This window comes from Mastomys coucha, unplaced genomic scaffold (assembly GCF_008632895.1).
Source record: "Mastomys coucha isolate ucsf_1 unplaced genomic scaffold, UCSF_Mcou_1 pScaffold23, whole genome shotgun sequence".
Lineage (NCBI taxonomy): Eukaryota > Metazoa > Chordata > Mammalia > Rodentia > Muridae > Mastomys > Mastomys coucha.
The window spans coordinates 114435123-114448289 of NW_022196906.1; the positions used below are offsets into that span (position 1 = coordinate 114435123).

General features: G+C 49.1%; 1 protein-coding gene across 3 annotated transcripts in view; it reads left to right on the forward strand.

Annotated features, from left to right (window-relative positions):
• Myrip (myosin VIIA and Rab interacting protein) overlaps positions 1–13167 on the forward strand; it is a 194785-nt gene that overhangs the window by 45912 nt on the left and 135706 nt on the right. The window contains exon 1 of one of the 3 annotated variants that reach the window (XM_031343477.1): positions 6142–6282. The exons of the other annotated variants lie outside the window; for them this stretch is intronic. The gene's annotated coding sequence lies outside the window, so the exon portion shown is untranslated. Of the gene's footprint in view, positions 1–6141; positions 6283–13167 lie in introns of those variants that run through there. 3 annotated transcript variants of the gene reach the window in all.

Consider the following 13167-nt stretch of genomic DNA (forward strand, 5'->3'; position numbering starts at 1 on the left):
ACTGAAGCAGAGGGCCAGGCAGACAGACTGAAGCAGAGGGCCAGGCAGACAGACTGAAGCAGAGGGCCCTTTCAGTGGAGCCTCAGGAATTTCCTGGCAGATTAAGACACCAGTCAGGCAGCAGGGAGCATCCTGGGTAAGTGGTAAAGACAGGAAGGCCATGTGTGTCTCCATTACCAAATCAAGACTGGCAGCCGGGCAGGAGGGAAGCTCCTTCGTGGTGATTCTCCTTTTGCTGTTCTGGTGGGGGCTGATGGAGGAGGATGCTTTGAGAGCCCCACTTTCCCCTAACAACCCAGGGAAGCCTCATTCTTGTTTGTTCACAAATTGGAGAAACCAAGGCATCAAAACACTCACAGGCTGTCACAATGAGAGGTGGATTCAAACCTGAGTCACCCTGGAGGGAGGATGGTAATCACTGCCCTGGTGTTGACCGCAGGAATGCCCCAGGACCCTGGGGCAGCAGTGAAACTAGAACCATCCTGGAAGCCCAACTGTGCTGGGCAATGCCTGCTGTGTGCTCAGGGATGGGTGAGGTACAGGGTTTGCGGCCACACATGGTGGACAACACGATAACCTTTGACTATGCATGCGACTACATCTCAAGTGCTTCAAGGCCAAAAGCAAATGCACTCTAGAAAATATACACAAGGTTGCAAGGATCAAACATGAAAATGGAATGCAGAGTAATCAAACATGAAAATGGAATGCAGACTATTCTGGTGGTTTTTATATTGATTGTACTTTGAAACATCCCTAAATAACATTTTAAATAAAGTACCTTACTATGATAATGCCACCTTTGTGTAACATGGACACCCAGGTGTTTAAAACGGTTTTAAATGTAGCACTTTCCTGATACTTTGATTAGTTAGTGTGGCCCTGGATGCCTGGCTAAGCAATAAAAGACTTGTAAAATCAAAGAGGAAGTTTTCTTTCTCAATCGGGGTGGAGTGAGTCCTTTTTAAAAATTATATTTCTTTTCATTTAGTGTGTTTTGTGGGGTGTGTGTGTGTGTGTGCACTCACGTGTGCCACATTAAACATCTGGAGGTCAGAGGACAGCTCACTGGATTGATTCTTTCCTCCCCCTGTCATTTGGGTTCTGGGATCAAATATGGGTTGTCAAGCTTGACTGCAAGTGAAGCATCTTTACCTACTGAGCCATCTCATACTCATAGGCCTTTGCTTTTAGGACATGATCTTGTGTGCCTGACTGGCTTTGAATCTGCTCTCTAGCTGAGGATGATGGGTAACTTGGAATTTCTGATCCTTCAGCCTCTATATACTGATTGCTAGGATTATGGACATGTAACAAACACCACACCCAGTTTATGCAGTGCGGGGTGGGGTGAGAGGGTGAAAGCCAGGGCTCAGTACAAGCTAGGTAAGCACTGTAACAACTGAGCCCCTGCCCCAGAGCACTCAGTCCTTCCTTATACGCCGAGTCACACCTGTAAGTCTAGTCTAATCGTTGAGTCATCTGTGAGGAGAGAGAGGTCTTGACTGTAAGTTTTAAAAGGAAAATGTGCTGTGTGCACATCACTTTCACAGGGAGCTGCGTGCAACACCGGGCAGAAGGAAGCCTTCCGTGTTCCTCTGACGTCAGAAGTGGGACTAACACATTATGACTTTTGAACTGACACATGGCTCTTTTCTTTGTTGAACCTGGATTAGAACCCAGGGTCATTTGCATGCTAGGCAAGTGCCCTGCCACTAAGCCACACCATACTTCTAGGTCAGCACGTGGCTTTTGACTAGCCTCATTCATATTTTATGCCACATATATGACATACATCTTCCTCTGGGGTGTGTTTATGGGTTCCGAGGAGTGTTTTTATGTACACGAAAAGGAGCCCCGAGTGTCGAAGAGAGGCCTAGCCCTGCTTTTAATTTCCGATGTGCGGAGAGCATTTGGGAGATCCTGCGGCCATTAGAAGCGCGTTCCTAACAGCTTGCTCTTGGGTCTGAGTCCTGGACTTTGTTTACTTTCTCATTGCAAATGTCAGCGGCTCAGCTGCTGAGCCCTGATAAAGCTTTTGTGGTTCTCATTCTAGATCTGACCTTTAGCACCCAGCCTTCTGGCCAGCTTTGCTTTGGCATATGTATAGACTGAACTGGCATCCAAGGGGAAGCAGAGAGAAGCTTCCCTAGAGCCACTTGAAAATGCAGCTTTCTTCAGCCACAGCAGAGGCTCCTCTGCTCTTGTAAGCAGCGGTTACCCTGAAGTCTCCTTTATTCCTGTGCGCATCCCAGTTCCCAGATGTGGGCATCCCAGTTCCCAGATGTGGGCATCCCAGTTCCCAGATATGGACATCCCAGTTCCCAGATGTGGGCATCCCAGTTCCCAGATGTGGGCATCCCAGTTCCCAGATGTGGGCATCCGTCTCCGTGTCTCAGTGCATGCGGCCAGCGCTAATGTCCTAGCCCACCTGCCTGTCCTGCCCGCCCTCCTCCCCTCCCTTCTCTTTCTCTATCTTTCTATGCATACATGTTCCTGTGTGTGTGTGCACACACTCACACAAACACACACAGAAACATAGTAGGGTCTACCATTCTCATAATTCCAGGCTTCAGTCCATCGTTGAGAAATCAAGGCAGGAACTTGAGGCGGTTGGTCACGTCACAGTGCAGTGAGCAGCAGAAAGCAATGGATGTAACCACCAGTGTTCAGCTAACCTCCATTCCACAGTCTAGGCCCTAGCTCAGGAACGGTGCTACCCACTTTTGGGGTGGTCTTCCTCTAGGATCCATGCAACTGAGGCAGCACCCCATAGACAGGCCCTCCAGGCCATAATCTAGAGAGTCCCTCACTGAGACTCTCCTCATAAATGAATCTAGATTGTGTCGTGTTGACAGTTGGGATCCGACATCACCGTTGGCCAGGTCATGGGAAAGGAAAACTGGGACATGAGGTAGACTGGGCTGTAAATCACAGTCAGGTGTCAGTGAACAGCTGAATGTGCAGAAGAAAATCCCCTCTCAGTAAGGCAGAGTGGGCGGTGTGTGTGTGTGGGTGGTAGTGGTGGGAGCCCTGTTGCTTCCAGGAAATCCAAAACCAGTTAGAGAAAGGGTTGTGTAGGATTCAGCAGAGGGTATGGGAGGCTAGATTGAGATGCAAATCCTTCCCAGAATTCCTTTGGAAATGAGCATACCTCCCCAGGTCCCAAACCCAAGAGAAGTCAGTAGAAGAAAGTATTATAAACTCTCTGAGTGAAGTACTGCTTGCCAGCAAGTATAGAGATGTTACTGATTTGAAAGAACTATTCATCAGCAAAGCCCAGATGGAGACATAGACTCCAGTGTGGAATTGAAGGTGGAGCTCAGCGTGCCTGGAGAGCTGGACACAGGTGCTTGGGAGAGGCGTGGTCACTGTGGTCGAAATTAAAACTTGGCTATGCCTCAGGAGCCGGTGTCAGGGTGGGAAGAGAATAAATACTAGAAGTTTATGGACAAACTATACTCCATGCAAACCTCACGACTGATGTTCTGACACAAAACACTTAGGAAGACCAAATCCTTAAACAGGCTGCGGCCGTGCAGGGCCCCATATAGGGCTATTAGTTTGGCAAAGAGATTTGAACACCACACCATTCCGATGCTGTCGGAAAGCGTATATAAGTCAACACGTTCCAGGGATCAAATACTGCTATAGGCTACGTTCCTTTCAGTCTCAGTAACTGAATATGCCCTTTGGCTGAGTGCATTTTTAGATATAATTATTAATGAAAGGCAGGGAGTTGGTTGTGGGTGCTGGAGACGTAGCTCAGTTGGTAGAACGCTTTCTTAGCATGCCCCGAATCCTGGCTTTGAGCCTCAGCACTGCATCAGTGAGCTGGAGTGGGACGTGCCTGTAATATCAACGTTCAGTAAGTGGAGGCAGGAAGATGAGAATTTCAAGATCTGTCCTGGGCTAAAGAACCTGTGGAAGGAGAGAAAGGGAGGGAAGGAGGGGGAAAAATGGAGGGATCATTTTTTTTTCCAAATTCCTGGGAAGTCTGATTGCTTTCTGATCCCGAAGGGTTTGTATCTGGGCAGTGTGGCTGGTAGAGGGTGGTGGGGGAGGGGGACTCCTGAAGGCTGGACCCATGACCCACCTAAGTGTGTGTTATAACCTGGTGGCCCCAAGTGAGAGACGGTGGGGAGGGCTGCCAGCTCCTACCTGATGGTCCCTGCTTGGGGGTGTGCCTACTGGCCCATGCTGTGTGTACAGTTGGGTGCAGTGAGCAGAGACTCCAGAAGACAGCATGGGGCCAGCAGGTGGCAGAGTGCCCGTATCTGGTCTCTGAGCCTGGGGCCTACAGCCTCTCTTCCTCTGCCCCAGTGACTCTTCTGAGGCCCTAGGCCCCCCTCTCACACCTTCCTGATTTCTATCTGAGCCAAGTTCAGGGTGTCAGCCCTGAGACCCCTCTGCTGCTACACCCTGGCTGAGCTTGGCATTCACAGGGTGCAGCAAGACAGGTATCACTATACCCACAGCACAAACACTGAATGCAGAGAAAGATCAGACCCAAAGTCACTCTGCTTGGCCCTTCGTGGCTACTCAGCGCAGGCCTGCATGGCCTCGACTGCCAAGCTCCAGCACGGGAACACCTTACTGCTTCCGGCCATTTGGATGTTGGGGTTGAATGGACCTGTGAGAGATCAGACTTGACATGTTTCCTGCCTCTCTGTAGGCAAGGACCTCGGTCTTTGTGTCAGAGCTGACTGTCCAAGAAGCCAGCATGACACTCATGCCTCACTCAGGGCCAAAGGCTAACATGTCAAGAGAAGCTTGAAGTTTGCTCTGTCAATTCACATCGCCTTTTCATTGTTGGCTTTGACCATGAAGAGCATGACAGATGTTTGGCTTAAGGAATCAATAAGCAATTTGCCCAAAGGTCATTACAGACTCGTCCTGTCTTTGTTCTCGCCTGTTCTTTGTCTGGTGTTTGCTTGGCGTGGTGGACCGTGATGGACTATGATTGTATTCTAGCGCATTGTCTGGATGCTTGGTTTTGTGGTTTGGGCTATTCAAAGTCAGGTGCGTGCATCCGGCTGTCTCCTAGTGGACAGAAGTCTACAGCCTTCCCAGACCCGGATGACTTGAGTACATACGGGGACAAGTTGCTTGTGTTCCGGACAACAGTAAGGGATTGCTTCTCACAGAGAAATCCCCTCATTTTCTGGTCGGCTGGGGTTGCTGGTACTTTGTCTTCTCTAAGGTGGTATGTGTTCTGTCATGGGGAGTCTGTCCCCTCCCCTGTCTCACGCCCCCTACTGCTCTGTCATGGGGAGTCTGTCCCTCCCTGTCTCACGCCCCCTACTGCTCTGTCATGGCACAGGTGTGAATAATTCCAAGATGTCTTCTCTAGGCCAGAGCTCTCCAGACTCTGAGTTGGGTCCATCGGGTCAGGGGAAGGATACAGCGCCCCTGTGGCTGGGGCTGCCTCTGTGACCAGGGTCACATGGTACATGCCCCTTTGAGACCTGTCATCAGCAGAACTGGAATTGGTCCAGTGGCAAACAAGGTGGCCTTTCTTTCTTATACGAGCCAATGAAAGAAGAGAGCCTGTGTGGTTACGAAAGCTCTGGGATGGCCAGGCCCCGAGAGAGCCAAAGAAATAAGAAAATGCAAGCTCAGCCTGGTGGCACTGGCCTGTCATGCCAGCTACCTGGGAGCTGAGGCAGGAGGAGCCTGTAGGGGCTACACATTTCAAAGACAACCTGAGGACTAGCAAGACCCTGTCTCAGAATGAAGAAAGTAAACACACAGATAAAGGGGCTGGAGGAGGAAACAGATACAGCTCATAGCTATTGAATCTGCTGAGCAAGCACAGGGCCCAGGGGGAGATAAAGGGATGGAGGGAGTAAGGAAGAAAGGAGAAAATAGAAAGTAATTAACAATAGACTACTAGATAATGGCCACCATTAACCTTAACTATTCTAAAAGCAAATTTGTTTAGTGGCACTAAGAGAAGCCAGGCAGGGGAAGGAAGGCTTAGCTTCATTTTATATCACAGGATGCATTTGTGCTTTAGGGGAGCAAAACGTGACTTTAGCACCAAAATGAATTAAGTCACGGCAGAGCTATGAAGGATTCAGGAGCAAGAAGAGCCGCTTCCAGCCAGCTGTAGCTAAGCTGAGCTCTCCATGCCAGGACAAAGCAGGAAGCTGGTGCCACCCACAGAGAGGAGAAAGGCACACCGGTGTAGCCAGCACCCGGGCTGAGAGGAGCCCCTCTCCAATGACTGCCACTGCTGACCTTCAGTGACACAAGTGCATTCTGCTCATCTTTGAACCTGTAAGTGGAATTTCACAGTGGAGCCTCTTTGCAATGTTTCTTCCCCCTTCTCATTTAAAAAATAGTTTATTTTACTTTTAACCATGTGCGTCTGTGTGAGTACACACACACACACACACACACACACACACACACACACACACGAGTGCAGTGCCCTCAGAGGCCAGAAGAGGGCGACAGATTCCCAGGAGCTGTAGTTACAGGTGGCTACGAACCACCCGAAGTGGGTGATGGAAACTGAACTCCAGACCTCTGCAAAATATTAAGTGTCCCTAGCCACCGAGGCTTCTCTCCAGCCTGGGATCCAGCACGTTTTGTTTCTGAGTTTGGTCCACATGCTGCATGTAATCAGTGGATATCTGACCCCTTTTTTTTTTTTTTTTTTTTTAGGGAGGTAGCTAGATTGTTACAGTTTTTTTCTGTTGTCTTGTGGTGATCTTGTTGATATTTTTCTTCTGTGTGCAGACCCAGGCCTAGGCTTGCTGGTCTCAGGGCATCTGGGTTTGAGTTAGAGCAGATACCACCAAATTGTATGCTCCTGCACTGTGACCAGCGCGTGAGGTTACCAGCTCTTTATGCCATACCTCATTAAAGTGAGCTCTTTTGCACCGGTTGCTCTGGCGGTCAGCAGTTGCTCATGTAGCAGATGAGGATGCTGGGGCTTGGGAAGGTGCTACTATCCTCCCTCCAGTATCCAGTGAGGAACGGTAGCATCCTGGAGGCAGGCTGTAAAGCCCTGCACATCCGAGCCATTGCCACGGGAGATGCCTCCCTGTCTGAGTGCACATCTGAGCCATTGCCACGGGAGATGCCTCCCTGTCTGAGTGCACATCCAAGCCATTGCCACAAGAGATGCCTCCCTGTCTGAGTGCACATCCGAGCCATTGCCACAAGAGATGCCTCCCTGTCTGAGTGCACATCCGAGCCATTGCCACGGGAGATGCCTCCCTGTCTGAGTGCACATCCAAGCCATTGCCACGGGAGATGCCTCCCTGTCTGAGTGCACATCCGAGCCATTGCCATGGGAGATGCCTCCCTGTCTGAGTGCACATCCGAGCCATTGCCACGAGAGATGCCTCCCTGTCTGAGTACACATCCGAGCCATTGCCATGGGAGATGCCTCCCTGTCTGAGTGCACATCCGAGTCATTGCCACGGGAGATGCCTCCCTGTCTGAGTGCTCACCACACTGGCTGACCCTGCACATCCGAGCCATTGCCACGAGAGATACCTCCCTGTCTGAGTTCACATCCGAGCCACTGCCATGAGAGATGCCTCCCTGTCTGCACATCCGAGCCATTGCCACGGGAGATGCCTCCTTGTCTGAGTGCTCACCACACTGGCTGACCCTGCCAGTGTCCTTTCACTGGTACCCCATCTACTTCCGTGGGCCTTCCTGCCAGGCACTGTAGAACCATCCCATGTATCAGCCATTACCATCAGATGTGTGTGTTCATATGTTCACATGTGTGTGTGCAGGCGCATATGCATTTGGGTGTGGAGGCCAAGGGTTACTGTCCGTTTTTTTCCCTCTCTCTTTCTCTATTGATCTCTACTTTTTCCTTTGAGACACAGGCTCTCACTGAGCCTGGAACTTACCACTTGAGCTAGGCTAGTTGGCCAGCAACCCCCGAGGACCCTCCCGTCTCCACCTATAGGTGTACCCTGTCACAGCTGATTTCCACAGTGACCGCTAGGGCTCTAGACCTGGTCCTCATACCTGTGCAGAAGTCACTTTACTCACACCTGATTGTCATTGAAAAATGTCACTTTTAAACCCTAGAAAACTTCAAGCTGCCCCCAAATCTCATTTTGACTTCAGATTTAAAATCTCAGATTCTATCGATGGCTTTCCTATGCCTCGGGATCAGCTCTTGGTTCTTCTGTCTCCTTCAGCCAGTGTCTGATGGGAGACGCTAAACGGCCCCATCCTAAACAGGATAAAGCCCCGTGGGCCCACAGCAGAGCCTTCCAGCAGGCGAGCAAGCAGAGGGGTGCTAACAGGATAAAGCCCCGTGGGCCCACAGCAGAGCCTTCCAGCAGGCGAGCAAGCAGTGGGCCCACAGCAGAGCCTTCCAGCAGGCGAGCAAGCAGAGGGGTGCTAGCCTGAGCTGCTTTTCTCTGTGGCCCTTGGGAGCAGTGTGTCTGAGCCCTTTGCAGCTGTGTGGAAAACCAGGCAAAAGGATAGAGATACAAGCAGGAGGCTAGAGAGGGGGCTCAGTGATTAAGGCAGGTGTGGCTCTTCCAGAGGACCCAAGTTCAGTCCCAGTACCCACATTGACAAATCATGGCTACCTGTTACTCCAGCTCCTGGAATGGAGAGTGATTGTAGATGATATCCAGTCTCCGCCTTTGGCCTACACACACTCACACATACACACACACACATACACATGCACACACACATGCATACACACACATACATACACATACACACCCACGCACATGCACACACTCGCATACACACATACACATACATACACATGCACACATATACACACACACATACATGTACACACACTCATACAGAAGAAAATTATCATTTCTAAAGGGATAATTTCCTTTTATGTTTTTGCTCTGTATGGATGTGTGTGTGCATGTGTGTGTGCATGTGTGTGTGTGTGTGTGTGTGTGTGTGTGTGTGTTGTGATTAATGGTAAATAATAAGATGGCATGAAGCAGAGAGCTGCCAAGGAGATGAGTACAGACTCTGGTTGGGATGTATACTATGAGAGAAGAATAACTACAAAGAAAAAAAGGACCTGTGCTAGAAGCAGGATTAAGGTGTGTGTGACCTCTGCATGAGTAGTGTGTGTGCATGAAATGTATGTGTGTGACCTCTGCATGAGTAGTGTGTGTACATGAAATGTAGTGTGTGACCTCTGCATGAGTAGTGTGTGTGCATGAAATGCATGTGTGTGACCTCTGCATGAGTAGTGCGTGTGCATGAAATGCATGTGTGTGACCTCTGCATGAGTAGTGTGTGTGCATGAAATGCATGTGTGTGACCTCTGCATGAGTAGTGTGTGTGCATGAAATGCATGTGTGTGACCTCTGCATGAATAGTGTGTACATGAAGTATATATGTATAACACTGTACACAAAAAGTGTGTGCATAAAGTGTGTGTACATGAAGTTTGTATGTGTGACCTCTGCCCATGAGTAGTGTGTGTGCATGAAGTATATGTGTGTGACCTCTGCCCATGAGTAATGTGTGTGACCTCTGTTCAAAAGTAGTGTGGTGCATGAAGTGTGTGTATGTGTGTGTGTGTGGCCTCTGCCCATGATTAATATGGGGGCATAAAGAATATGTGTGTGTACACATGTGTATCTTCTTTCTATCACTTGATCCTAATTTTATTTATTTATTTATTTATTTATTTATTTATTTATTTTAGTTTTTTGAGACAGGATTTCTCTGTGTAGCCCTGGCTGTCCTAGTACTCACTCTGTAGACCAGGCTGGCCTCGAACTCAGAAATCTGCCTGCCTCTGACTCCCAAGTGCTGGGATTAAAGGCGTACGCCACCACTGCCTGGCGGATCCTAATTTTATTAACTCCTCTCCTTTGTAGGATGAATAGGGTACTAAAGAAATAAGAATATCACACTGTGTATTTTGTGTGTGTGTACATGTGTCTGTGTGCAGGTGCGTATGGTAGGGCTCGTGGAAGCCAGAGGACAGCCTCAAGTTGTCATTCCTTAGGCACTGTTTTCCTGAGACCGGATCTCTTGCTGGCCTGAAACTCACCAAATAGGCTGGATTGTCCAGCCAGCAAATCCTAGAGCTCTGCTCATCCCTGCCCCTCACCCGCCAGTGTTGGGATTGCAGGTACAGACCATCGCATTCCGCTTTAAGCAAATGTCACTTCTGGGGATCAGCCTCAGGCCCTCATGCTGACAAGGCAAGCACTTTGCCGACTCCCTGGCCCTATAATGTATATTTAATCATAGATACAGAATGAAACCACGTGCCTAAACAAATCCTTGCTATTTAACAAAAATAGTAAGTAAGGGCTGGAGAGGTGGCTCAGCAGTTAAGAATGCTGCTGCTCTTGCGAGGGCTTGAGTTTGAGAACCCATAATAGACATCTCACAACCCGTGAGTCCAGTTCAGGGGACCTGACGCCCTCTTCTGGCCTCTGACATCACTGCACTCATGTGCACATGCCCCCCCAATAGATCAATGGATATATTTTCACTAAAATGTATGTGAAAGTATACATTGAATATGTATATTTCATTTAACTCATTGAGTCCAATCAATGCTGCCCATATGCACATGGTTGTGGGGTCATCCATTAGGGCCCGGACAATCTGCCAGAGGCCACTCCTCAAAGAAAAGTGACTTCCTGTCTGTGGCAGCCATCACCTGCAGTAGCCCCTCAGCTGGGAGCCTTACTCCCACCTCTATGCTGGAAGTAGTAAGGAGATGTGTTTGTTTTTATTTCATGTGCACAAGTATTTTGCTTGCATGTATTGCATGTGCGTTTGTGCACCATGTGCGTGCCCGGTGCCCAAGGGCATGAAGAGGCCTTGGAACTGGAGTTACAGGGACTTATGATATCGTGTGGGAACCAGAGCTGGGTCCTCTGCAGGTCCAGCAAGTGCTCAGAAGCACCAGTCCATCTCTCCAGCTCTTATTCTGGAATATTTAACCAGTTTGATCTTGTGTGGGTTCTGTACAGGTAACAGGGGTTGCTATGGGTTCATGTGTGTAGTAGCCATGAGATTCCCAGGGGACAGGAGTTCACTCCACCCCCGTGTTCCTGTTTTATACATTGTCCTCTGTAGCATTCCATCGAGCAGGACCCTGTTCCCATAGCTATGGTGGGATTACATTGTGCTGAAATAAACCATCATGACCCACCAGACAGTGTGTTCCATCACTCCATGAAGTGTGTGTGTATCTTAATCTATTTGGTTATTCCTCACTGGGGACTGGATTTTTATAGTACTGCAGCAAACACCGTCACATACCACGAGAACGTGCCATCCTTTTCAACACTTTCTGTATAAACTCCATGCCTAAAGTAGAACAACGAGCATCAAATGTGTGAGACAAAGCCTTCCAGAGTTATGGTGGTCCCACCCAGTTGGTCGCTGAAAGTCCTGGCAGCTGCCTGGCCTTTGCACTCAAGGGAGCATTTCACATTTGGTCTGACAGAAACTTGACCGCACAAAGCTGCGTGGATAGAGTGCCAGTGAACACACCCTGGGTTGAGTTCTTTATAGCAGTGCTGTCTGCCCAGCATGATCTGTTTATTATTGATTAAGCAAATAGATTAGAACTGAGTCCGGTGTAAACCATGATAGGGTTAGCGGCCTGTGTGGACTTAGTGCCTCCCCATGCATTCAGAATGGGAAATGGGTGTTAAGCGCAGGTCAGAATAACAACCCAGGGCCTTATCACCAGAATTTCCTTCCTTCTGATTGTGCATAAGGCACAGGCATCAGGAAGCACCCACTGGCCTTCCCAGAAGCCCAACGCTCTTGAGTCCTTGTGCTGAAACAGCCTTGCTGTGGAGTAGCCCTGCCAAACCCTTAGTTTTAGGGATAGTATTTTGTTTGCTCTGGCAACCCAGTCTCTACTCTCCCAGGCTGGAATTACAGGTGGATTCCCAGGCCTACCCGGTACTTATGGGGGTTCAGGGGATCTGAATTTGGGTCCTCATATTTACCCAGCTAATACTTTCTCCTCCAAGCTATCTCCCCAGTCCATCCACCTTACATACATACATACATACATATATACATTTATTTATTTTTAAGACAGGATCTTTCCTTCCTAGAGCTTTATGATTTGACTGGGCCAACTGGCCAGAAGTTCCAGGGACCCACCTGTCTCTGCACCTCCTCTTCCCCGCACCACTACTAAGGCATATGCTGCCACACTGGTCTTTTATATGCAGTTGCTGACAATTTGAATTCTGGTCTTTTTGCTTGTGTGGTAAGCTCTTTATAGACTGAGCCATCTCCTGACTCCCTGGTCTGAGTTTTTCCTAAGCCTTGCCCTTCTGTTTGACCACAATAAAGTTTTATAGCAGTCTCATCCAATGGGGAAAAGCAAACAGGAGACATCTCATTGCTGTTTCACACAGCTGTCCTTGAGGGTGACAGGGACAAACATACTCTTATTTTGGGACGGCTCTGAACTGGTGCGGATGACTTAGGGTAGGCTGGGAATCATGACTGTGTGTGGTGGCACTTCTGGCAGATGCACGACTTTTGTTGGCTACGTCCAACCTGTGTTGTCTGCCTCATCTCGAACACCATTGTCCCATGACACCGCACAATCCCCTAGAATTCCCACTTAATGAATGTTTCTGCTGATTCTTCATCATCACAAAGCTGTTCCATGTCCGGGCAGAGTGGGGCTAGGTGGGATTTCCTTTATTAGCAATAAAACGAGGTGCTCTAGAGCTGTTTCAAGTCAATTCTCATTAGACAGCGAGCCCCGGGGCAGAGTGTTCGGCAGCTGTCCGCCTCTGCTGGGCTGTTTGCATGTGGGTGTGTAGGCACTAAAGCTTAATGGACTTCTGACCTGGATGGTTTCAGTAGAAGGTAGGTGCAGAAGCTGTGTGGCCAAGGTGTATCCTTTCTGGTATCCATGTGGTATGAGGAATCATGGCAGTTTGGGACACAGAGCAGAGTCCATCTGACAGCCTACTGTGTGCCATGTAGCATCACAGGATCTGAGAAATCAGAAACTAAAGTCAAGAACTTGAAAGTGTCACAAAGTGCGCTCTGTAGCAGCTAATAGGGTGGAGGATGGTGGCATGGTACACAAAGTGTGTGCTGCGTAAGCAGGAGGACCTGAGTTCGATCTCCAGGAGCCATGTTAAAAAAAAATAGGCGTAGTGGTGGTGGTGGTGGTGGTGGTGGTAG